Source organism: Erithacus rubecula (genome assembly GCF_903797595.1).
Source record: "Erithacus rubecula genome assembly, chromosome: 3".
Taxonomy (NCBI): Eukaryota; Metazoa; Chordata; class Aves; order Passeriformes; family Muscicapidae; genus Erithacus; species Erithacus rubecula.
Genome location: NC_136689.1, coordinates 122,320,717 through 122,348,574, shown reverse-complemented (window position 1 = coordinate 122,348,574; position 27,858 = coordinate 122,320,717). Strand labels below are relative to the sequence as shown.

The window sequence follows — 27,858 nt, the reverse complement described above, 5'->3', positions numbered from 1 at the left end:
ATTTAAATTCTTCACAAGAAACCAAGATCTGCAATCTAGTTCTAAACATACATTAAAAAACTAGTTTAGACATACTTTTGCAATTGACAAATTATGATTGTCTCTTTCATCCAACTGCATAGATCTAAACTGCATAGATCTAAAATGCTGGGGGGATTTTGGTTTTTATTTGGTTGGTTGGAAGAGTTTTGTGCTTTTTTTAACTTTACATCAAGGATGCACAAAGCAAAAACAATAAGAAATAAATATATAAATTGTGTCAGAATCCTCAGATAGACAGTTCATTGCATAATCTCCTCAGACTTCACATGTTGATTTATCTGCAAGTAATACCACCTGCCCAAACCCGAGTTTCTGGCCCTGCTAGCTACTAAACTGCTAACTGCATTTGGCAAGCACGTTTCCCTATCCTCTGATAACAGGGAAGTGAGAATTCACTACACTTAGCTTTGCATCTTTGCTCTTGAAGGAAAAAATGACCACAATGCCTGGGAGAAATTACTGTACTTCATCAATATCTGATGAAGATGAAGCAAAGTTAGGCTTGGGGTTGGCTAAGGGGCTGTAACTGCATGACTGAAACCCACAACAACAGTGTCCTCATGTTCTGTTCTGACCCTGTTGAATTAACATCCTTCCATAACAGAAATCTATTTTACATTCTTGCTAATAAGGTAGACTTAGGTTCATTCACACAACACAGCAAGGACTACAGTTCCACACTTTCAGTATGATGCAAACAGAATACTGACAGGCATGTCAAATACAATTTAGAGAAACACACCCAAATACATGAAAGTTTAACAAGAGCATTTAAACCCTTAAAAATAAACATAGGTTTTTACCAACAGCATACAAAGTTTTGTGTCATAATTTATATTGAACAGGGCTTCACTGAACAGAGCAAATTAGTTGAACTGACAGTTTTCATCATGTTCCAAAAATTCTAGCATATTCCAAAGATTCTAACAGCTGAAGCCCATTCATCCTTTCCTAACTCATTAGAAATCAAGAACTGGTTAGGAATTAAGGATAAAGGAAACATTAAATTTATTTAAGGCTTCAGTCATTAGTTTTTTTTCATCACTAACTATCCAAACTCAGGTACTGACATTTTTAAATTAACAGGTTATTGCCTAATCAGCCCAGATGCAGGTTGGCTCTTTCATGAGACAGCCTGGCTCACATGACAATGTTTGTCATTCTCATTCAAGATCCAAAAAGCTACTCTAATGTTAATATTAAAAAAAAAAACAAACAAGAGAGTTTTAACTGCCTGATGCACACTGGGTCATACTCACTTCCAATCAAACATATTTCTACTGAAGGTAAACAAAGCTTTCAAAAAGAAAAGTCAGCCAAAATAGATTGTACATGATGTGCAATTTTGTCTAGAACTTCAAATGCCTATTAGTCCCTAAAGGCTGGTCTGAACATATGACAAAATGCTGCTGCACAACTGAAATGAGAATCCAAAACTTAGCCTTCAACCTTTGACAGGAAAATTACTGATGCAGACATGGCAGGGAGCAGAGGTGAGGTGAGACACTGGACAAAAACTATCACAGGAACTGTTTGCAGTGCTGACAAAAACAGTATTATTGACCTTTTGTAAGGTACTAGTACAGATTGCCATACTAAAGAAAAAGACATGAGAAGCTCTCCTGGGATAATAGACCATGAAAGAGCAGTCCAAAATTAACAAAGACTGGAAGTAAATAGTGTTGACATAAATGTTTCCAAAAATCTCGGATTTCTGGGGAGCAAGGTTGCTGCAGAGAGAACAAGCATACATACCATGAATGAAACTAAGCAGGGACAATAAAGAAGTCACATAAGTAGAAGGACAGACAGACTTACATAAAAATGGGATTACCATCTTTTTTTTTTCTTTATTAGAAGTAAAATCTTTTATAAACTGAGGAAAATTACTGAAAGTTGTAGTAGACATTTTTCCAACACTGAAAATCTGGAAGTTTGAAGGACTAGCAACCTCTCATCTTGATGAGCCAGAAGAAATTATATCTGCACGGCCAAAAATAAATAAAATTTCAACTGAACACATTGTCTGATCTGCAGAAATGCATGGGATGACAATTAGACCAAGTGAAGTGAAAATGCTCATTAGGAGGACTGAGTAGTTTTCAGATCCAGAGTAATGTCAAAAGCAAAATACCTGCATTTTGTTGATCTAATTTGCAAAAAAGTCACGATGATAAAGAAAAACAGATGGTGAAGAAACACTGAAAGATAAGGAATTTTTTTAACTAAAAAATTTTAAAAGTTATATTCCAAATAATGCAAGCCTGTACCATTAAAGGACAAGGAAACACTACAGGGCACTATTTATGTTTTCTTGTATCATGGATAAACATTTTTCCCCCCATCCCTAAATCCCTTTTTCTTGTCTCTCAAAATAAATGTCCAGTTTGGCTCCTGAATATGTTGTTTAAGGGTTAAAGTCTTTGAGGTTATCTTTACATAATCTTAAAAGGAGGGTTGCATATAGCAATGTAAGAGTTACCATCTTTGTAACTATAATCTTCCTGTAGCTATAATCTTTGATCTAAAGGATGTGCAGCTTTACTTTCAGAACTCTTTCATCAATACACACACACACACCACCCCCAGCCTCAAATTCCTGGACAACAAAAATTCAGAGAGACTCTGGAGAGCCCCATGAAGACCACAGTGATCACAAACCTTCTGTCTAAGCCACCCTCATCATAAATAACTGTTCATCAACTGGCAGAGTACAATCTAGTCATTAACTCCTACAGCTAATATCTTAATAGTACTTCAGTTGTATTATTTTGGGTAACTACAGATCAATTAGGACAAAGTAAGACTCAAGCAAAACCATGAAATGGACAACATAGTAGTCTATTAAAAGAATTAAAGGATCATTTCCTAATTCACATGAATCAATGGTTTCATGGAAGTCAGTCTTGTTAACAATAACATTTATAAAATTTATGCTTCTGTGAACAATACTCTCTAAATCTCAAAATGTTATTAAAACATCAGAAATCAAAGAGAATAAAACCAGTGAATATCTCATTTATTTATTTTTCAGTCAGTAGAATAATTACTTATTCATAGAATTTAAGCAGGCACATTTGAAATTGCATTACTATCATATTTGGTAATGAGTGCACCTGGTGCAGGTATTTCTTGTAAAGCTGAAAGTTAGAAAGTATCACTGGAGCAGCAAACACATATTTATAAATTGCCTGATGCCACGAACCAGTAATTGAGGAGATATTTCAAGGAGAACCAAGGCACTCAGGCATAAAAGACTACACCAAACAAGAGAGAAAATAATTTCCTTCCTCATATGATACCACAAGAGTCAAGCTAGGAATAAGACAAACAAAACATAAAAGTACCAAGACAATATAATACAATTAACTGTGATATCATTTCATAACATATGGAAATTCCCATCACAGAAAACAATTAATTTTTTTTCAGCCACTTTAATTAATTAATGTAAAAAAGTGAATTAACGCTAAAGGTTGGAGAAGTGAACAGCAATTTCAGGAGGCTGTAGGGGTCAGAATCTCTGTACAATTGCTGTTCTGATCTTCTGAGTATGAAGCATGAGAAGGAAATATTCTAGGGAAATTCTGCCCATGGTACAGCATGCAGGGTGAGAAAGCAGCCCTGTGAGAGAATCTTTCAGGAAAAGACAGTTGTTCCACTTTTTTGGGAAGCCTAGGAAATCATCCACACTTCCAATTCTGCCTCGAGGCCCTCTTCTTCAACCAAAGAAACAGGGCTGGGTGGGGGGGGAGTTACCACAGTGATGAAAATCAGCAAGGGTAAGCCATAAGCAAGTTTCTTGACGTAAAAATAACAAGAATAAAACAAGTAAAAATGCCTGTTCTTATGTCAGATGCAAGTAAGTTTCTTAATCAATTTCTTTTCATCAAGACTTTCAAAATCCAGTATTTTTATTCAACACAATTCTGATTGAAAAGTTCATTTCACTATTTATCAACAATAAAAATGGTGATGATTTTGTCACAGCTAATTGAACACGTCTAATTAACTGGGCTTTTAAAAAAAATAATCAAAATTGTATTACTTCCAGAGAGAATCAGTAACCCTAATACAATTTTAAAAATGAAGGGTTTCTCCTTTTGCCATCAGGACACTTTTGGCTCAGTAATTCAACATGCACAAACAGAAATCAGATCTGAAACAGATTTGGAGAAACATCTGTACACCCAAAAATGTGCTGGCCTTTCTTACACCAAGAAGGATAGTAGAGTCATTTCTTCAATTATTGCCCTCTGCAACACTAAAAATAAAAAATAAAAAAAATCTAAGACTTGGCGTTCTGTATACTGATAGCTTTGATCATCAAAAGTTAAAAATAAAGTAATATTTACACATAGGCAAATAGAGAACTTAAAGGTTTCTTTCCTCAAATGCCACAAATCTTACTGCAAATCAAAAGCCACTTTAAGAAGCAATGGAAATACTTAGGAGTAAGAGACGTCTTCCACAAACACCAGCAAAGCCTTCTGAGAACCACTAAGACAAAACTAATTTGTTCTTCACAAAAATGTCATGTCTCCTCCTCCATTTCAGATGTTCTCTTCCTCTTTTAAATTTACTATTAGAGGCCAATTCAGAATGTCCGCAGTTCCATTCTCTTTTCTGAACAAATATACAGTAACCAGAAATAAACAGTGAAGTCCAACACAAATTTTGGTTTAGGTGTAATGAATCAGGGCTATAGACAACACATCATGTAGGCCAAGGTATTAGCTTTAATTAATCAGCAATTAATTGGTGTATGGGGGAAGGTTGGAATGAAAAACAACCTTACTCCTGTGAACATTAGCTTCCAGTAGAAAGCTATATTCATGGACATCTTATACACTTAATGAAAATATTTGATTCCTTTCTATAGAATGCCAGAATTTAAAATACTCAAAGCTGGCAAAATGGTACCTTGACATGCTTCAGCTACTTACAAAAACTCTTTCACATATGCACTCTGTTACACTCACTCTTAAGGAACCAAATTGTTTGAACATAGGAACAAACTTTAAGAAAAGGAAAATATTGCCTAGCTGTACTATTGTTTTAATTATTTCACATGACGCATCTTTCTAGCTGGCAAGGACTTTAAAAAGGGTATATATAGCTGCAAATGAACATATTGTAATAGCTAAGCAGGTAATAAGGCCCATTTAAAATTACTAGAATTTGCAAAAACATTAAAGAGATTTTTTTCAATGTCAAATAAAAGCCTTGACATGCTTCAGTTAATTGGAATTAAGTAAATTAATTGAACAAGAACTAGGGAGTAATGAAGCACTATTAAGCAGCAGGTGAGTTTCCTCTCATTCTTACAGATAGACTGAAAGAAATGGTTCAGTGCAAAGCCAAGTAATAAATAGTGCCTCAATGTGGACTCCTGAGAGACATATGAGAGAAAAGCAAAGTCCAAGCTACACAAACAGCTCTAACCTTTGATTTCTAATCTGGATATCTTACCCTGAAAGTCTTGCATTCTTTCAATTTAACTTAATAGATCTATTTATCTGATACTGAAATGTTACTTTTTTCACTGACACAACCAAGTTCCACATCTTCTGGTATTCTGCTTTTGCCCAAGGTCACCAATTCCGTATCTTTTTATCTGCATTAATATAAACACTTCCTGGTTTTGAAACCCCTTACTTTTTTGTTATTTTCACCTTTGCTACCTTTAAATTTCAGTCTTATGTATATTTTTTCTTGGTATTTTATACCTGGGAGATATTTTAATTATTCAACACAAAAAAAAAAGTACATTACAAAATAAAAAATATTTACGAATTGAACAAAGTAGCGTGCATGCTTGCCATCAGGTTTTCTATATCATAAAATTATCCATGAAACTAAAAAACCTGAAAAATTACAAATATTAACTTATGTGACAGTATGTTCAAAGAAGGAAAAATTAACTTTCAGAATCCCTGTGAAAACAATTTAAGCAATAGTTCTATGCTCGAACTGAATGTAAAAAATGGTACAAAATGTATTCAGAATCACAAAGCATGAAGTTTAATAATTAGCCACCAAATTTGTAAGATGCATTGAGTAGTACTGAACAGTCTCCTCACCTATGAAGTAACATTTGTAAAAGTATTATAAATAGTAGCTTAAGTCATCATTTAATAGCTTAGAAAATATTAGAAATGGAAATCATTTTTTCCCTGATCATTTAAAATAATGGTAAGAGCACTGATTTTACCTCTCACACAGTGGAAACGTGGTGACAGTACTTCTAGGGAAGGAATGTAGTAAAGACCATCGTTTGTTGAACAACAGATTATTTTATGTGGTACCTACTGCTAAACTAGAGTCAAATACTGATGGAATGAAATGTAGGTCTCTACCTTAAATAGAAATATAAGATAGTTTATAACAAAGCAAAGCTAACAACTTGAAAGGATTTAACACAACAGTTACCTACTTATCAAGATCATAAGATTCCTTCAGATCCCTTTAGTACTTACTTTTTAATAGTTTCTCCAAATCTTTAGGTATTGATGAGTTTAAAACATGTATGTTAAAAAAATAACTATTCCAACAGGCACATAAATATTACCGATACAAACAGATCTGGAAAACCTGAAATGATAGTAAAATGTATTGTTCAAAACATTTGTAACTGTAGGACATATTCTATGCTAATAGTGAAGATTGGAATTTTATTTTTTTAATTTTTTTTTTTATGTAGAGGTGGTCCAGTTCCTTAATTATCTTGATGGCCTTTAATTAAACTCTCTCCAGCATATCCATGTCTTCTTTGTACTGAGAGGACCAGTACTGGGCACAGGACCCCAGGTGTGGCCTCATCATAGTCCTGAATAAAAAAGGACCACCTCCCTCAATCTCATGGAGATTCTTTGCTGATGTAGCCTGGAACCATGTTCAAGCTCATGTCCACCAGGACCCCCAGACAGCTTCTGCCAGCTGAATGTTTTGTTTCTCCCGTTAAAACTCAAAAGTACTGTCAAAACCACCTTCAACTAACAACATCCCTCTCTCCTTTATCTAAGAACAGCTTATAAGTATTCCCTCAAAAATGAGAATTACTTGAGGCTGAGAGGTCTGGAAAAGGACTCAAATTTATTAATTAGTATTCCAACAAAACAAATGAGAAGGAAGCTATGAGAATATCCTCATACTTTCTGTTTTCATTAACATACTTTCGGGAATGAATCTTCACACCAGCCAGAACAGTCGGGGATATAAGAGCATTTAATTTCTCATCTTTTTGCCAAGCCCACAGTACATACTGGTGGGTAAAGATTAAGTATTGGCTTCCTCAGGATCTTCTTTCACAGAAGCAGAATTTCAGCTTCAGCACTCTCCTCCCCCCAGGTTTATGAGGCCTTGATAATAAGGCATTAGTTCTCCCAGACAGTAAACCAACAGCTCCTCCAGAGATACTTCAATGTCCCTGATACATGGTAAATATTTTGTTACTAAGTTCCAAGTTGCCAACCCTGCAGCAGAACCACAGAGAACTGAACTGGAAAGCAAACTGTAACTCTTCTTTAAACACAGGACATCCTGAGATGGAAGAAACCCCCGAGGATCAGCCCATGCAACTTCTGATTGCACACGGTACAACATAAAAGTTAAACACTGTATCTAAGAGCACAGTGTGAATGCTTCCTGAACAGGGTGGATTGGTCAGTTCCCAGGGCTATGATATTATTGGTGCTTGCAACACTTGGTGGAATGAGTCCCATGGCTGGAGCACTGGGATGGAGGGCTGCAGGCTGTTCAGGAGCAACAGGCAGAGCAGGCAAGGTGGAGGAAGCTGATGCCACAGCTCTGGATGTAAGGGAGGGCTTGATTGCACAGCCCTTACAGTTAGTGATGATGTGATTGAGATCCCCTGAGAGAAGATTAGTGGAATGGGAAAAAAAGAGTTGTTGCAGTGGGTGTCTACAACAGATACTCCAGTCAGGATATAATCATTGATGAATTATTTTCTAGGCAACTTAGGGGAAACCCCTGAATTTGTAGCCCTTGCCCTTATAAAAGAATTCAATTAATATCAATCAAAAGCACCATACCATTGTGATGTGGAAAACTTGGAAGATTGTTGAAATCTGTAGAAGGTACCTGTCACAGGTACTCAGCGAGCCAACTAGGAAAGATGCTCTCCCAGACCTGCTGTTTGTGAACAGCTTGTTTTGGCAGTTGTGATCGTGAAATGATCCTGTTTAATTTAATATCCTTCTAGGATAAGGCCACTGACCTTGTGGATGAAGGGAAGTTGGCAGATATAGTTCTGGACTTTAGCAAGGCTTTTGATACTGCTCCTCACAACATCCTTCCAGACAAGTTGCCCAGCTGTAGGATGAGCAGGTTCACGGTATGCTCAGTGAAGGGTTTTCTAAGGGCAGAGCTCAGAGGGTTGTACCAAATGGGACTACATCTGACTGGTGACCTGTCCCAGTGGTGCTCCTCCAAGGCTCAGTTCCAAGGCCAGTCCTGTTAAACATTTGTACCAATGATCTGGATACTAGAGTAGAATGTATCAGTAGCAAGTCTGCTGATTGGAAACTGGAGAGGGAGACACTAATCTCCTCTCCGGGTTATTTAGTGACAGGACATGTAGGAATGGTTCAACATTGAGTCAGGGAAAAGAGCAGACCTCATATCAGAAATTATTTCTTCAATGAGAAGGTGGTCAAACACTGTAACAGGTTTCTTAGAGAAGTGTCTATGCCCCAGGCCCATCAGTGTTTAACATGTCCTTAACAACATAGTTTACCTTGCTGTCAGACCTGAACTGCTCAGGCATGTGGACTAGATGATCACTGTAGGTCCCTGCCAATTGAAATATTGTACTCTATTTTATTCTTGCAATCTGACAGCTTGATGCCATGACCACCTCCCTGAGAAGCATATTCCAGTACTTGACCCTACTTTTGAGATCCTTTCCAACATGCACCATTCCATGATTCAGCAATGAACTTCTTATTAACCAACCAAACCAAAACAAGTCCCTCACCTCCTATCACTGGACACCAGAAGATCAGCACCTCCTTATCTGTTGCGCATCATAAGGAAGTTGCAGACAGCAATGACATCACCTCTACATTTCATCTTCTCTGAGCTGAACAGTCTCCTGAGCTGCTCTTCATAAGTCATGCCTTCTACTTTTCTTTCAGACAAATTCTAACATTCTTCACACTGGGTCTGATATAACTATTACTGTATTTATCTTCCTTAAGCCAAGCTATATGCATTTTCCAACCCTCCACCTCAGAAACCAAATCTTAATCTATTCCTATTGATATGAAGAGAAAGCTGCTCTTCATAAGTCATGCCTTCTACTTTTCTTTCAGACAAATTCTAACATTCTTCACACTGGGTCTGATATAACTATTACTGTATTTATCTTCCTTAAGCCAAGCTATATGCATTTTCCAACCCTCCACCTCAGAAACCAAATCTTAATCTATTCCTATTGATATGAAGAGAAAGCTATATACAAACAATATTTTCTGCATTTTTTCAAGCACTGACCGTTACTACAAATGCTGCAGAATTGATCTGTGCATTATCTCTAGAATGTTATCAGCCTCTAAGGGTCTAAGAAAAAATATAGTACCATTACAGAAGTTCACAAAAAAACAGTATTTCTGAGTGTTTAGCAAGAGGTCCAGACAAATGACTATGATTCTGATGCCTTAAGTTTTAGCTTGCATATTTTCTATATTCTGTACTGCACTAGTATATGACTCTGAACTTCATATAAAGTGTTAGCAAGTTCTCTTCACAGTTTAGTTAGACAAAACAATCCTTTTCCGGCCTGAGAACCAAGGACACCATTGTGGCTTCAGGCTCAAAAAGTGTAAGCAGCAGCAATTTGAGGAGAGCAATCTGGGAGGAGGGACTACATAACCTGGAGCTGTAATTGGACAATTAACCCCAATATGTAAATGGACCAAAAGTCCATTTCACACTTACAAAAGGGTGAAAACATGTGACCTATCATTGATATTGGGTGTAGCCATGGCCGGGCTCTTGTACTGCTCAAGGTGTGTCCTTTGAAGGTTTTTTAATAAATACTTTATTCATTTAACACTGTCTAGCCTCTTTTCTAGGTAGCCTCTAAAAGCACTACTTCCAATGCACACATCTGCCTGTTCTGTTCTGCCTTACACTTGGACCTTTTCAGCCTTGTTTTCCCAAGCAAACATCACATGCATGACTCATACTGACCACCTGCCTCTTTCCCATTTTCATCTCCATCCCGCTAAATGAATCTGTTCACCACCAAATTCACTTAAAATAAACTGAGAAGTAATACCTTCTGAAACACTAAGTTCCCATAAGTTTCACAAAGTTCAACAGCATAGCAAAAGAGACACAATTTCATGTGCTAGCTGAGAAAAGGGCTAAAGCATGAGCTCAAGCTCTCTACAATGCCTGACTCAAAATCTACAAACACTACAGAGAGCTTTGAATCAGTCTAAGCTGCAGCACTGCATACAGCCTTTTTTACTGCAAGTAAGAAAGGTCTAGAACAGCACATGAAGCAAAGAATTGTAAGAAAAGTCTGTATGGAACCCAGTTTCAGTGCTACAGAGCAACTTACAGTAAAATATTTACAATACGCGTTGCTTGCGAATATTAATCACAATGATGTTTCTAGGTCCTGCCACAATGCCAAATAATGAAAAATACCACAAAGCCTCTCTGTGTGTTACAGATAAAAAAACACACAGAGTGAAACAAACAGAGTAAACAACTTCCAGGTTTCTTGAACAGAACAATAGTAATTAAAGGCCAACACACATGTCGAGAAAACAGGGAAGAATTTTTTCTCCCTAATTCTAGTACTTAGCTGAATAGTTTTCGTATCTGTGAGAACATGTAATATGCTAGCTACACAAGCCTTTTGGGCTATCTTCTGTTATGGATAATCCTAATGCTGGTATAAATTATTGCTCATCAAACTTGCATCAAGAGCAATGGAAAGCAATATATAAGATCGATTGTTAAATTATAGGCAGGTTTTAGTGTACCTACACTGGAAATAGAAAACTTTGCCCCCTAGTTACATTCAGGCACTTCAAACTATATAGGTAACCTATTTTAACCACATAGAAAATGGACAAGCATGAGCTTCCAAATAGGCAGAGAGCCTGAGCACATACCAAGAGAGCCCAGATAGCTTATAAAATCCACTCACAGGAATTTGTGCCTGTCAGCACCACCTTATTAGTTATAATAGCTTTGACTGGTGTAAACACATCTCTCCTGCAGCCACAGCAAAATTAGCAAAAAAAGGAACAACTTTTAAAATGTTAACAGACAGTGCTACTGTTACTGTTGCATCCCCCCACTATTTTTTAATGGGATATGAAAAAAAGGTGACTAAGGAATACCAATAATGGGGAAATATATTATAACTGCTCCCCAAAATAGATTCCCGGCCTCCCCATTTTTTGGTAAGTCATAAAAAACAACAATTCTAAGAGGGGAAGAGAAGCCTACTTAATATTATGAAAAAGTGTCAGAAAGGATTTTGCACAATTTTTGTCAGTAAGACATTTGATGTGATCCACCTCTCACCAGTAACTTTATCTCAAAAAATAGCTCAAAGAGGTATAAGTAGAATTCACTGCATGTTCTCACTCTCTTTTCTCTGAATATTTGATTTTTTAAAAGTGCTATGCAAGGCTCTTTCCAGCTGTCAATCTCAGCAGTGTTAAAACACTAAAACATGTCTGTCCTACTTCCAGTCACAGACTGCACTAATCTTACCTCTAATCTTATCTACTGCTACCTGAGATCCAAGTATTGTCACTTACTTTTTAAAAAATAGCCCTTCAGTCTCTACAGTGCTAGAGAATTCAACCTGATCCCTACCAAGGCTCTAAGCTAATGAATAATTCTCACTTCTTAAAACAAAGAGTTGCCTGTTTCTGCTAATTATTTTCCAATCCAATTTTAGTTTGAGTTAATCTGATTCCAAAATTTAACTACAAAAATAAAAAAAATCACAAGTTGAAAACATGAAAATTAATAAAACACAAGTCTTACCAGAACAGCCCAAAGTTTGACTTGTCAAGGACCAATACTGAACCACAATAACACCTTTCATATTAAGTTTAATGTGTTACAAAAGCAACACTCAAAGAAAACACAGTTTCATGAAGGAGTGTCCTTTCTAGTGAAAGGCAAAAGACTAAGTTATAAAACTTAAAATTATTAACAGTTTATTCTTGAGAGCAACACTGTCTTGAAACCAGGTGCTACAGAAAGTGCACAGAATGACCAGCTTCCCACTGAAGGATATCAAAGTTAATCCCTAATTCAGGTTGATTTTCAAGGGACTTGTGATGGTAGGTATCAGAGGAAAGACAAGCAAGAGAAAATCATCTCCAGCATCCTTTACACACAAAACACTCACTTGCATCATATGGCCAACACACAGGCCTTCATCCTGAAGAGCATTAAAAACCCTTAGTCATTCTCTAAGTCTTCTTCCTTATGAATCTCTCCTCCTCTTGCTGTCCTTTTTTGTGCCTTCTCTAGTTGTACTGTACAGCTTTCAAGACAGGGCAGAACGTGGAAAAGTTAAAAAAATAGACAAAGCATTCATCCAAACTCGGAATGCACTGTGCACGTAAACAGTGGCACGATGACACTGTTTTATTCTTTAGTATATTCTACTCCTGCATTTTCTATATCAATCTCTAAAAACACCAGTTTTTAAGCTATGGAGTGTCACTAAACATCCAGTAACATGTTCCTATTTCGCTTCTGTTATCAGAGAGGGACTGAAACTCAAAATGTTCGAATATGCAGGAAAACAAGCCCAAAGTGTATGTCTGCTAATAAAGATTTATTTAATCAATTTTGATTTCTTATGGCCTTTAAAACTTTGAAACTGAAACAATCAGCATGATAGATTTATATAAAGAGACAAGAACAGCAACCAACTCTGAAAGTAGGCTGTCCCTGACAGTAATATTGCAAAAAAAAAACCAAACCCAAATCAAAACATAAAAAAAACTATAACCAAAAAAGGGCTACAGCAGGCAGTCATGATTAACTTGTTCTTATAAAGTATTTGAAAATGCATTTAGTTTATGCACTAAAAAGTACAAGCTGTATGATCCTTGTTATTAAAATCCCTATTTCTTAGCAATGGATTTCCTCCTTGTCTGTATAACAATTCACTCCTTATTTTGAATCATACATCAGTCAATCTCAACTGAATTGTGTAAAAATTACTTCTTGATAGACTACCTTACTCAACTTTTCAAAGTGTGCTCTAACATCTCTTTGTTTAGCTGTATGACACAGGATTAAAAACACAGTCTGAAAGTTATATTTATATTTAATATATTTTATACTTAGAGTTCTGTGGGCCTCTGCTTGAGGTCTCTCTTTACTTTTTCTTTAATGCTAAAAATTAACCTTTTTCATTTTATTTGCACAGAAGCTGTATCACTCTGATGGTTTTCTCCTCAATCAGTTATATTTTCCTGATCAAAGACTGAATACAAACAACTAAAAAACCCAACAGTTCATTTGTAAAAGATTTGGGAGATTCCCAAAACTATTTATCATAGAATAGTAACAAATACCCTTATGTAAGTAATATAAAAATAGTATATAAGCTCATATGTTATATTTTGAATACATTCCAACCTTTAGTTTTTTACTCCATTCCTGATGGGACATTTCCATAAAACAATTCTTAACTATGTTTGGTTCTTGTTGCCAAACAGTTGCAGCTACTCTTTCCAACATATATTAGGTCTCCTATGTTAACACAAAAAATATACCTATCACCAAATATTACACTACCCACTCTTATTTCCATCTGAAGGCTCAACTTTCATTACTCAATAAATAATTTCACTACCTAAAGATGTTGTCAGTTGATTAACAGAAGACTTTTTATCATGTTATGAACTAAGATTCTAAATAGTTTTCTTTCCCATAGCTATTCTCTTAACAATGTAATTTAATTCACTATCCCATGACAACATTTTGTCAGCATCTCTTACAAGACATTCAGCCAGGGATTTATTTTATTTTGGACTGACACACAGATATCAGTCTTCCACCAAATTTTCAATACTAACTGAAATTTTCCTGTCCTTTTAACTGGCATCATCTTTCTTTTTTTTTTTTTTTTTACTGCTCAAAATCTTTTCAGCTACTAAGTAAGAAAAGTGACCATTTTTTAAAAAGATAACACTGTACAAAGATAGCTGGAAGTGGAAAATAAATTGTGCCAAGAATGTAGGAAAAAAGGGAAGTGAAATTTTAGAATAAGCAGCTTTCACACTTCTAACCTGAGGGAAAAAGGGAAGTTTGCCAATCCTATTACTCTTCATCTTCTATTGAGCTTTCCTCTTGTATTTTATTTTGCTTTTTAATTGTTATGTTTACAAACATAGTTTTGTCATCATAAATGCAAGGAAATTCAAGAGAGGATTGTGTATGTAATTTTGGTATACCAGTTTGTAAAAACAAGGTTAGCTTTCATGACTAAGGTATCATATCTGTTCAGCAGCTTTACTTCATCCCCACAAATAAAAAAAAGTCTTTCTGAATTTTTCAAGAATTGCAACAGCATTCTATTTCAAAACTGGACATGTATTATTTTTTCAGTTTTAATGCCAAAGCATATTGTGCAATTTTACAGATTATCAACTTTATCTTTCCTTTTTACTTTAGCCCATTCTAAAACTACAACTCATTTGATTTGATTTATACTAAGAAATTGCTGGCTACCTTGAAATGCATATACAATCCAAAGTTCTCCTACATTTTTCATCCACCTATATGAGGAACAGATACAACTTTTTAGTTTCTCCTTTTTCAAAGGATTCTTCTGCTAATCTCCTGCTCCATTTAGAGCTTATAGCAAAAGAGCTGGGTTAAAAGCCCCAGTAATGAGAAATGTGTGCAGAGTATCCTGTTTACTGCTATCTATGTTCACAGAAGCACAGATGAGAGCTCTCCTCTGCCCACTTCAGGCTGCAAGGTGAAGATACTTAAATGCAAAAACCAGAATTATTTTGCTGCTTATCTTTAGAATCTGACTTCCTCTTCTCATCAGTTTTTAAATTGCTTTCTTCTATCTTCAAGACAATTTCCTGCAAAATAAGCCTGAAATCCTAATGGAATCAAAGCAGACAGGAGTAATTCTATGCTGTTTGAACTAATTGAATGGTCAGTTACTAATATGCATTTGCATTCTCAATGCTATTTACACATAAGAAAAATCAAGAGATTGTCCTACTGTGTAACAGATAATTTTATTTGAAAAAAAGTCTTCAGGTTTTGAACTGGTTACATTTAAGTATGCTCAGATGCTAGCCACTTAAAGCAGAACACAAGCATATCTAACATGCTCCAATGAAAAGTGGTGAATAATAAAAACCGAAGAATGCAATCTGCTTTGTTAACAACATGCTTCACTCCAATTTTATTCATTACTTTATTTTAGTCAAAAGCCATTATGAAGTAACACAAGCATCTCAGTAAATTTCAGTTGACTCTTCAAAATCAGTAGAATGTATAAAGTTACATCCAAAACCATACTACTTTAACAGGATTTTAAAAGCTATTTTTTTTTGACATTACTGAATTATCAAACTGTACACTAGATTACCAATTTACACAATCCTCAACACTAACTGAGGGGAGAGGGAATTAAAATATAATTGTTTCTTTGCCACACATAGGTTGCTATACAACTACAGCAGCACAGTCAGGTAAACCTGCAATTGCTTCTTACTATATGTGCAATAATTAGTAAGACCTATATGAAACAGAAACCTAAATGTTTTCCTGGCATACTTTCCCTGCAATGTTAAGAAATTAAAAAACAAAACAAAACCAAACTTAGCACTCTCCCCTGTAAACAATTCTGACATCCTATAATCACTCTGACAGCTGATCTCTCCCCTGGAATCTCCAATGTTTCTCTGTAAAGCAACACTACACTTGCAAAACAGAGCTAAACTTAAATGCACCTCTGATTAAACTAGCAGGTCCTCAAACACAGTAAATACTTATCCCAAGGAGTAATTAGAGCTCTTCACTTACAAAAAGCAATTAAAAACCAAAACTCACTCTCTCTTAAAAGTATCATAGCAAATTTTAGTAAAAACTATGCTACATCAGTGTTTTACAGAGGAGAGAGGGAGGGCAGGGAAAGAGTGTGTAACACTCTAAGACATGTTCTTTTTTACAAACCGTTGGAATGCCTCTTCTGGACACTCCCAACTCCTGCTGATAAGAAGAGAAGGTTTCTCTTTCCAGCTATATTATTCTTCTTCAAGAAAACAGAGGTGAGACCTCCAGTATTTCCAATGATCCTTACCTATGGACACTTTGTTATGTAACCACAGGAGAACTCCAGCACACTACAGTAAATCTGAATGAACACTGACACAGAGAATGGCCTACTCATGCAATGGCAATAAACTTGGAAAGAAGGACCTGGATGTAATCAGCTCCTACTGTCTGCACTGGGACACAGACCTAAGAATATAGAAGAGTGTCACTATGCATTGCATAACTCAGAATTCAAAGGAAGAGTTCAGCAGTTCTGGTTTACAAGTTTCGCAAGGACAGGAAAAATAACAGGATTTTTGTTAATATGACACTACCATAGAAACTGGGGAATCCTGCCCCAGTTTACATACTTTATTACAGGCACACTGGAATAGCTCTTCTGATTTTGAGTCACTATGTAACTGATTTTCTGGCAGAGCCAGAAGGGGTTTTTTCTTCTTTTTTTTTTATAAATTCAGGTGAATGTTACACTGTGCAGAAGCAGACAAGTGCAGTACAAAGCTTGGTTAAAAGGTAGAACATTTTTATCAGTAGCTTCAGTCCATTTAACATAGCTAAAAGTAACTTACAAGAATCACTTGAAGACAGCTTGCAGCAAGCACTTATTTTTGTTTATCACTACCATCCATTAGCTCACCTAGCCTTCACACTTCATTATCTCAATTCTAAAACGAACTTGGGAGTTTTTGTGGGGGATTTGAGTTGCAGGAGATTTTTTAGGCTAACAATGAGTAATTTAAGTCCATAAAGAGAAGCCATTTCCAATTAACAGACATGGCTTAGGTCATGATGTTTCAATGATGGCACCGTAGTTTTCAAGGTTTTCCCAAGTTTTACTGGCAAAGGAAACATGAAGAAACTGATTGGGATACTAACTCTCTGTTGTAGATCCTTAGTCCTGATTCCTCCTGTCCAAAACCCAGATGAAATCTCTTTCCCTATACATGTTCTTTCGTGAGAAACAAAAGGGAAGTGGGGAGAAGTTCCAACTTATCAAAAATTTCCAACTTTATACTGAAAGATAAAAAGGAAGATACTGAGCAGTAAAACTAGCAAACATTTCTCCTTCTTCTAAGGGTTCCATAGACTCATGAAAAGGGGTTGGCTCTGAACTCCACCAGTATTCCTGTGATTTCAGAAGCACTTGTAGGCAAGTGATTATTTAAATTTTATTTTAAATTATTTAAAAGCCCTTCAACAAAAACATAATGGCCAACTGACAGTGATCTTTTCACTGATATTTAGCAATAAATGTAAACTATTTTACAAGTAAAAATAATCCGTATTCTTTTGGTAACAAAGTATCCCATACCAAGAGAATAAATCAGTCCCAAAACTCTCAAGCTTTCAAGTGTAATTGTGTGTTTAAGGGAATTATTCTACCCTATCGATGGGGAAAGTCTACAGATGGTACTAAGCTGCTCAAGCTAGAAGCCCTTACAGGACTAGCCCTTTAAAATATACCTCAAAATACACATTGAGGAGGTGACAAAGAGATTCTAAATCCACAAGTTCACAAGCAGCACCAACCAAAAGTATTTCCACTTGCCCCATTTGAAAGCATCTTTGTCATGAATCCAAGTAAATTGTGCTTTTGCAGTTGTACATTTTTTCCTCAAAAGGATGAAAAATCTTCAGGTTTTTTCTCTGAGTAAATTTCTTTAATCATTATTAGTATTTATATTGACCAGAAATAGTTACTCGGAGAAGTCAGCATAGAAATTTTTTTAAAAATATATAACCAGTCCAAGTTAGTAAAGCATTATCACAGCCAACATCAGTGCCTTTGTTTCTATATTGCAGAGATTAAACCAGTATACCAATTTAAAGAGTAGACTTATTACTATGAAGTCATACTGCCTTTCATGTGTATGACCATATACAACCCAGCTACCTGCAGTGATTGCATCCCCGAGTAAACCAGCATTATTAAATTTGCACAACCTGAGGATTTTTTTCAATGCACAGCATTCTGATTACTTTTTATAAGACACAGCTTCTCTGCGAAAATGAAACTAAAATATGAGTGCCTCTTTTGACACTTTCACCCAGACATCGAAGAGCTCCCATTAAAATGATTAGATGGTGTTAAGTCCTTGTCTCTCTTTGATGTACAGTTTAAACATTTATAGATCTGGAAGCAGAGCTAGATCATCCTAGTTAAACTGGGATGAGAATTGGTATCGTTCCAAAAATAAGACAACTACAAATAAAATCAAGTAAATAAACACACTGAGTTGTAACATTTCGCAACAACATAAACAAAGATAAGCGACACAAACAGGTCTTCTGAGGTCTTTAGTTCACAGAGTCTGCTCAGCCCATCAGAGGGACCCGAGAGAAGCGCAGACACCAATAACCTGAGCGCTGGCCGGGCACAGCCCGCCTGGCACCGCGAGGGGCACAGCGGCGACCGGGGAGGGGACACGGCTCCTCACCGCCGCCCTCCCCGGCCTCACCAAAGGCAGGTGAGCACAAACACAGTGATATCCTCCTCTGCTTTCACCCCGCACGGGAGCGAGCCAGGGCCGGCCGTGGAGCTGCCTCTGACTCCTGGCCACTAAAGCCTCTCGCAATCCACTCAGCGCTGACACAGGTCACGACTCAGCCCTCAGTCACCCTCGCAAAGGCCGTAGACAGGAATAAACAAGGTTATTCGCCTGACACCGGACACCGGCGACAATCCCCCTCCCTCTCCCCCCGCCCCACAGCGACACAGGCTCAGCACAGCCCCGACCCTCCCTCCCCTCGCCAGGTGCGGGCCCACAGGCCCTCAGTCCTGTCCAGACGCCAGCCAGAGTGGGAGACGGCAGGGAAACAGCAATTCCCCGAACACCGCGCGGGGAGAAGCAACAGCCGCCGCCCCCCGCCAGCAGAGCCCGAGGGGTGCGACTGTGGAAGTGCCGGAAAGGAGAGCCCGAGACCTCAGCACGGCTCCCTTCGCCATTTTAGCCCCCACGCCCATTCCCCTCCTCCCCGCCGCTCGGTGACAGGGGCAGATCGCAGCCGTCCAGCGCCCACCCCCCGGCTGCCCACGGCCGAGCACGGCAGCCGTGCCGGACCGCAAACCGAAGCGGCTGCGGCACAGCCTGTTTTGTGCCCTTACCGTGGCTCGCAGCCTCACAGCTGCTGCCGCCTCCCTCCTCCTTCCTCCCACCTTTCTCTTCTTCTTCTTCTTCGCTTCCTCGCCGCCGCGGCGGCTGCTCACCCCTCCGCGCCGCGCTCCGCCGCCGCCGCCGCGCAGAATGATGCCATCTCACAGCGGCATCGGCGGCTCCCGCACCGCAGCCCTGCTCCCGCCCCTCCCGGCGCCGCTCCCGCCGCCGCTGCCGCCGCTCCCGCCGGCCGCCCCCGACGGCCGGGCCAGCCTCGTGCGCGCTCCCGGGGCACGGGCAGCAGGAACTTGTGGAGCCGGAGCCGCTGGAGCCGCCCCGGCGGGAGGGCCCAGTCGGGACCGAGCAGTGCGCAGCGGCGGAGGGAGGGAGGAGGCGAGCCTGAACCGAGGCTCTTCAAAGGGGACAGGGCTTATTCCTAGCGCCTGCCCCGGGCTGAACCAAGTCGGGCGCCGCGGCGGGGAGAAGAGCCGAGAGCACGGACTCGACCTCGGGGGAGGCGGGGCCGGGCTGCAGCCCCGGGACGCGGAGCGCGGCACAGAGCCTGCCGGGGCAGGATAAGCGGGGCTGCTGCCAGCCGCTGTCCCCCGACAAGGCTCCCGTGCGGCGCCGAGAGCCAGCACACCCCGGTGCGGAGCGGGCGATAAGCGGGGGTGTCTCCTCGTCCCGCCCTCCCTCCCGGGCCGTGCGGGCAGGGCGGGCTCTGCGCCCCGCCGGGGCCGCTGCTGCCGCCGTGACAGGAGCCTGCCCCCGGTCCCCTGTCCGAGCCGCCGAACCCCTTCCCTGCCGGGGTCACGCTGCCTTTCCCCCGGACGGACGGACGGACGGACGCAGGGCAGAGGCACAGGCGGCTCCGCAGAGATGCCCCGCTGCAGGACACACCTCCGACAGCCCCCGGGCCGGCTCTGCCCTGCGGATTTACAAACCCGAAAGTAGTTGCACGCACAAATATGTGGAGCTGAAGTTGTGTCTGGCATTGAAGACTAATGGAGCTTTGTCTTCGTACTGCACTGCTGTGGAGGCAGTGATAGCATGAACTTTCGGGCATAAGCAAGGCCTTTGAGTGGTTGTCCCAGAAAGTCCAGCACTACTGTTAATTGAAAGGAACAAAAGCTTACAGTATGAGACCCTGAAGCAACTTTCAGCAACGTCTGGTATTTCATTATTCTTAAAAAACAACATGGGGTCCAGCAATCTGATTTGGGCACGTCAATTCCTTCAGGAAATACAAGGAATGCTCTCAAAAGTGCTGCCTTCCAACCCGTTCATTCTTCCTAGAAAATCTATAGGAAAACAAATTTTCCAAACAGTGTTTGCAAAGGAAACAGTATTTACAGTTCAACTTTAAAAGTATCTTAGAGTATCTTAGAATATAAAAAGTACTGGTCTTCTCTTGACTGGTAATACTAGTACAAGTGACTGTGATGGTTTGAGCTTCTGCACACAGCAAATATATGTGGGCTCTACACTCACAGAATCTGGCATGGGCAGTAAAACTAGCTGAATGCAGTTAGCAATGGTTGCCAATTGCAAGTTACCCAAGTTAATCCATTTGATTTACAGAGTTCAGCATGTACTATTTTCTCTAGAACTATTAAACCTTAGATTTAAATAAAACTAGAGTGTCTCTTTACTTCTGAGATTGTCCGAAATTAGGAACTTGCTTCCTACAAGGAACCACTTTTACAGTATTTTCCAGAGTGTAGTACTAAGCTCCATCCTGCTTTCCTGGCTGTTTCTTTTTCTGGTGTAAAGCAATCTAATAGAAATGGATGTAGCATTATATTCCCTGCTGCCAAGGGTGGGTGAAGATGCAAATGGCAACATTCTATCTCTGGTGTTTGCAGAAGATATTAATTTCTCTTCTATAAAACTTTGCTTGTTACTAATATCAGTAATCTGATACTGATACTTCATGAAAAGTATGAGCATTATTTCTTAGTATATGTGTAAAATTTCTAAGTGCTTCTTTCTTGCCTTAAGAAGTATTAAAAGTGTGTAGTTACTTAATACTCTGTACACAAGTTATGGGCTTCTCTGGCCTGCTTCCTCCCTGTTTCAAAACAAATTTTGTCATACATTTGTCTCACTCTGGGGAACCATGACATTCCAGGATTCTTCCATCTTAAAAGACATTTGATACCCTAATGAGTGCAAAATGTCACGTTTGTTAGTGCCACAAGTTTGGTTTTAAATGTCTTATAAAACTTAAAGACTTTTTAATATTTCTGACTACTTTTAGAGTAGTATGTAATGGAAACATAGAATCATAGAATGGTTTAGATTGAAAAGGACCTTCAAGTTCATCCAGCTCCCCACTCTCCCTTCCATGAGCAGGGACACCTTCCACTAGACCAGGTTTTACTCAGAGCCCCTCCAACATGTCCTTGGACACTACCAGGGATGAGGCAGCCAGGCCACAACTTCTCTGGGCAACCTGTTCCAGTGCCTCACCACCCTCACAGTAAAGAATCTCTTCCTAATTTCTAATCTAAACCTACCATCCTTCATCTTAAAGGCATTCCCTATTGTCCTATCTCTATGTCCACGGTAAAAAGTACCTCTCTGGTTTTCTTGCAGGCCTCCTTAGGGACTGGAAGGTGCTATAAGATCTCCCAAGAGCCTTCTGTTCTCCAGGCTGAACAATGCCAATGCTGCCAGCCTGTCTTCATAGAAGAGCCCCCCACATTCTAGTCCCAGATAGTATTTATTAAATAAAGGTTAAAAGCCATACATTGAAAACTTGCTGAAAACATTCAAGTTATGGAGTTATACTTGTATTCTTATATCTGAGAAAGTGCAAATACAGTTGTCTTCATTTTGCAGATAAGCACTTTTGTTTGTTTGTTTCTTTGTTTGTTGTCTTCTTTGTTTTGGACAGAAAAGATTACAGACTATCATACAGTGCTGGAGGCTAGCAGGAATTAATGCAGGTCTGGTGTCCTTGTTACTTTAGAGGTCTGCTCTTTATAGGGTGAAATAAAGAGTGTTTATTAACTCCTTTGCTATCCCTTTAGAAAAGTTAACCTTAGGTAAAGTTTGATAAGCCACTAAACCTATCACAACAAATCAACCAAAGTTCGAATTTTGCAAGAGGACCTGCATGAAGATTTTTTTATTAAATAAATAAATATAAGAGTGCCTTCTAGACACAGCGTTAATGAAATAGTGATTTACAGTAGTAGTAAAAGATTTTAACAGCATCTCCTTGTACATAGTTCTGACTTTTTTTTTTTTGCTTTTCCTTATTACAAAGTAAGGAGAGTTTTGGAGAGCCTGGATTCAGAACAGATCTCTATAAATCAGAATCCAGAATTTACTGGGTTTATCCCCAGACTTTAGTAGATCTTGTCTGGCATGCTTGAACAATGTACCTTTGATAAGCATGGATTTTATGACAGGCTATTGGAGTATCTAGGTTTTAATAGTCTAGACTTTATCCAGTGGCTGGAATTGTATCTTACCATTTCAGTAATTGTTTCTCTGTTGTAATTGCACAACAGGAGTGGCAGTGAGCTCTGCTTGCCCTTAATTGGAAAATTCGAGTGACAGTAGTTTTGCTAATTTATACTTCTAGAGAATCTTGTAGACCTCAATAGACAGTAAACCAGTAAAATTACAAATTAATGGCCCATACAATTACTGTACAATGCCATCTATTTGCATTTCTGTTTGTCTCTTTTACAAAAGCCTTGTGTTAAACTATAGTCCCTGAATGTTTAAAGATAGTTTAAAATCTTCTGTAGAAAAGTGGAAGTGCAATAACCTTAACAGCAATGCAGTAGTAAAATATGAGGCTGAAACCAAATCTTTCTGCCAGTAATAGACTCCAATGCAAGCTGATTTCACCTGAGCAAAGGCATGCAAATCTAGTCAGTATGGTTTCTGAAATGAGCAAAGTTTTATAATACAAGTCTTAAATGCAAATGGTTACATTGATTGCTTATTCTGCTCTAGTTTCCAAATGGGGAGAGGGGGGGGAAGGTGTCTAATGAGAGTAGAGGGGAAATGTCCTTGGTAATTGTTGTTGGGGTTTTGTTTGTTTGGTTGGTTGGTTGGTTTTGGTTGGGTTTTTTTTCTTTTGTTTTTTGTTTGTTTTTTGGTTTGGGGTGGGTTTTTTTTGTTTTGTTTTTTATTTGTTTTTTGTTTTGGGGTGGGTTTTTTTTGGTTTTTTTGGTTTTTGTTTTTTTACATGGAGATTTATTATTATAAAACTAATGCAGAGTAAGAAAAATTTTGGACAAGTTTCTTTGGACCATATTCCAAAAAGCATTTAGGCACCTGAATTGTGGTTTAGCTAAAACATAAATTTTATCTTCAAGAGCATAAGCCACAAAACCCTGTAGATATAGTCACCCAAGTCTGCCACTGGATGTACTCAGTGTCCATAGGCATTGGCAAAAGGAACCTGATGTCTTCATTGCAGTAAAAAAAAAATTATTACTTGGCTTATGCCTGATTTGTTTGGGGTCCAGGTGGTTGGTAATATGTCACCTAAGATCCATGGAAGGCTGAATCAGGGAAGTGTGATTAAAGGTGTATCCTGTAGGTAAAGATCTGAAATCAATACAGAGTACAGAAGTTACAGGGAGGACAGAAGCAGGGAGAAACATGGTAGCAGTGATCACCAGGCATTACAGTGTCATGACTGGAGAACTCAGAACCTAAAACAAGCTGTGTTCTGTGCCCTCCTAAATTCAAACCAATCTCTCTTTCCAAGTCAGACTGTGCTCAATTAGGGCTGTCTGATTAGGGACCAGGATTATCCTTCCTGTGCCAGCCCTATGGAGCTTTGCAGAGGCATGCTGAAGTAGTAATGCTGGACAACTCAGCAGGTAGGGAACATGAGCTGGAACAGCTGGGAAATTTTAGTTCCTGTTCCTGCTTCCCAACAGTCTTCAGACATTTTAATCAATGGCTTTTCAATGCACAATATTGGCTCCTGTTCCAGGACAATAAACACTCCCTATAACAACTGAATGTCTGCACTTTTGGCGTTCGGTCAGAGTCTTCTCAAGTTGCTCTCTCAGATTCCATGGTTGTTGTGTTCTGAAAGCAGAATGAGTATAGTTATGTGTATGTTTGACTTATATACATTCTTGTGTCTGTAAAATTATACCTTAAACATATATTGTCCTTACAAAATATCTTATTTATATGGTAAGTAAGGGATAAGGGTTTGTGTCTATGTTGTTATGTGGCTTTTTTGATGTTACATTTATAGTACAATCCTACTGTAGTCAATACAGTCCTACTTTTTTTTTTTTACTGTGTATAATTAAAAGTCTCCAGTTTCACAATGGTTAAGGAACTTGGGTACTGCACCATTCAATTATTTAATCCTGTTTGTTTATTTCTTTCCATCTGTCAGAGGTATGCATATGTTGCTTCTCATTTGAGGTGTGAGATGTGGATTCTGCTATTATGTATGCAATGTTTGGCACAATCATTTTCAAGTTTGTAATATAAGGCTTTTTGTATACGTAGTAGTGTAAATAACACATAACAGTAATCACCTTGGGTACACTTAATTTAACTTGATTCCTCCCAAAAATTTGGTATCTGATTAAAATGAGTAGGTTTTTAAAGCAGTATTGTGGAGAAATTCAAATGAAAAATTGCAAAGATTTGACTTATATAAAGTATAAATTAATAAAATTGCTTGCCTCTGGATTTAGACAATATTAGTTTCTTTGTCTACAAACTTGGAATCACAAGGAGATTCTTCTTCCTACATCTTTTTCCAAGACCAGAAATTGCTAATTCAAAAGTTTTGTATTTTTTTAGGAATTAATTAATTATTGAGGGGTTAAATCTCATTGATTTTCATCTACAGTTCCAAAAAATTTTTGTGTGAAAATGTCTTCCAAAATGTATTCACTGACACAGTTATTTCAATACTTTGATATTGTCAGCTTTTCAGATCTGTTAGTCATTATTGAGACATTAGTGAATCAGCAATCAATTTACTGCTTTTCTCTTGTAAGTCTAGAGGTTTGTGTGCCAAATCCTAAAAAAAATATGAGAACAACTTTTCTAAGGGTTGTTGTTTCTGTGCTATCTCTTAGCAGCACAGAGTCTTAGTCTTATTTGGGGAGCAGGGGGATTTACAAACCAATACATCTCATTTTCTATTGTAATGAGATTGTGTTGTAATTTCCTTTAAGTCTGGTGCTGCATGGTCTTCTCTAAAATCAGAAACCTTAGATTTTATGTCAACATATTGTAATATATTTGAAAGACAGCTAAAATCTAATTATCTTTTAATCAAGTGCTGTTTTCCCACTGACAATAACATGAAATCTATTAATGTAAATTCACTTCTGTCTTGAAATAGTGGCTGATAAATGTTGAGCCACTGTTGGAAATCTCTTGTTGTGTACTGGGTTACTTTTTTGAAGTATGCCTGCTCTCCTGGCTTGGAAGCAGGGCTGAGGCTGAGCAGAAATACGGAGTAAGCTGAACGTGGCTTAGGTGCCTGAGGTGACTATAGAGGCAGGTAATGGAGAATAAGGGACTCCAGTCCCAGTGGAACTGGAAGTCACAGAAGAGTGTGGGAGCACAGCAGATCACCTTGGGGTGCAGAATGGAAGAGAATATGATTGTTTAGAAGGTGTGAAGTATGGAGAGGGCATTCAAATAAGGGAAGGCAAATAGTTTGATTTATTCTGCTCATATTCCAGGGGCAATATTTTTGGGGTTTTTCTCACCAATAAAGTTTCAATGAGTTTTGGGGAAAAAAAAGAATCAGAGTAAGGCAAATTATTTTGTCCTTGATTCCCATGGAAGGAAGATGCATGTTTACCAAGTCCATGCAATTACCTTTAAATCTCCATAATAACTTTTTTGAGTTCACAGGCCAACTTCAAACATGTCTATTAAATCTGATAAATTCTTTTTCCTTGAGAAGATAGATGGCAGAGTATAGTAGAAAGGTTCTGTAAATGTTCTCTGGAAGGCCTGCCAACAAAGAAAAAGCTACATCATTAAATTGCACACTATTAACCACTGGAGAATGGGGAGCAGGGTAAAAGTAAACAATAAACCAGCCAGCCCTTATAAATGCCTACCATAAGAGAAGGCTTCAGTTAGAGTTTGCATTCTTAGGCACCAAAGTCAATCAACCATGAAAAACAAATCTTTAAGAGACCCAAGCTTCATTAGTTCCAGTGCTCACTGAGTGATGTGATTTAATTGCAGCTCTACCTAAAGCAATGCTATGCAGCCCATAGTCTGTGGGTAATGGATGGTCAATAAAAACCAAAAGGGGGCTCAGAAGGCAAGTCAAAACCAGACATTCCTGCACAGCCATATTCTCTCATATGTATCAGCAGAAGGGAAGAGGAGAATGAAAATTAAGTAAATTTCTTTACCTTTATTTTTACTTGTCTCTAAAAGGCCATTGTAAGTACTTTGGCACAGTAAGCACAAGATGGCTTTTGAATTTGTTTTGCTTCCAGAGGTTAAGTGCTCCTTCAGTTGAAAAGACTGAGAAATGTAGTAATCTAGAGATCACAGTCAGAGAGTCAAGATTTTGGTTGCTGTAAGAAACCCTATGTCCTTTTTCCTTTATTGCACTATTTAGGTTGCATGACTGAAAATGATCAAGTAAATGTAATTTGTGTTTGTCCTTTTTCAGAGCATGGTCTACCATAAACCAGAGCCAGTTTGAGCTGCAAATGTTTTTGTCTTTTGTTGAACATTCTCTGAACATTATCAGAAAAACTAAGAAATTGAAATGTTCAAATTCATATTTTTTGAGACATATGTTCTTTCTCTTATCATTACAGTGGTTCATATAGTGTTCATGCTTATTTAAGACCTGAGAGATCTCTCTTCCTTTAATATAGACTATGTGCTTATTAAACTTCTGTGCAGAACTCTTGCCATGACTTTTCTTCTAAGGAAAAACAAAGATCTTGAACCTCAGCTTTCTCCTGACTCTCCTCTCTGATCTTTCTTGGATTCTTACCTCCAGGCCTTTTTTGTATCTCAAGCCCTAGAACTTTTTTTTGTCTCTGAAAATCCCCTCTTCTTTTGTATTGTATGTATACTAGTAATAAAATAGATTTAAAAATTCATGCATGTGTTTGAACATCTTGGGAAAGTCCTTTTTTATTGCCAGGTATTTACAATACAGTACAATTTGTTTCTTTATGAATAATCCCAATGTTTAATGCAGTTAAATGCGTTCCAATTTTAGGACAATGTGCCTCCTTGGTAGAACATGGCAATCTTGGTAAACCATTCCTTCTATGACTGTTTAAACTGCTAATGGGAATAAACTAGGAAATGTTTAACTTTGCCTTATATAACTTATTATTCTCTTGTAATGCAGCTACGACACATTGTCGCCAGATTTTTATTAAAATTTCAC

The 27,858-nt window shown here is 38.3% G+C and overlaps 1 protein-coding gene across 4 annotated transcripts in view; it reads right to left on the bottom strand.

The window, feature by feature from the left end:
- The window catches only part of WWP1 (WW domain containing E3 ubiquitin protein ligase 1), a 58,843-nt gene extending 39,007 nt beyond the window's left edge, over positions 1-19,836 (bottom strand). For 3 of the 4 annotated variants that reach the window (XM_079300383.1, XM_079300385.1, XM_079300386.1), the window contains exon 1: positions 19,475-19,836. The gene's annotated coding sequence lies outside the window, so the exon portion shown is untranslated. The remainder of the gene's footprint in view (positions 1-19,474) is intronic. The other variant, XM_079300384.1, reaches the window with a different exon arrangement.
- Between the last annotated feature and the right edge of the window lie 8,022 nt (positions 19,837-27,858).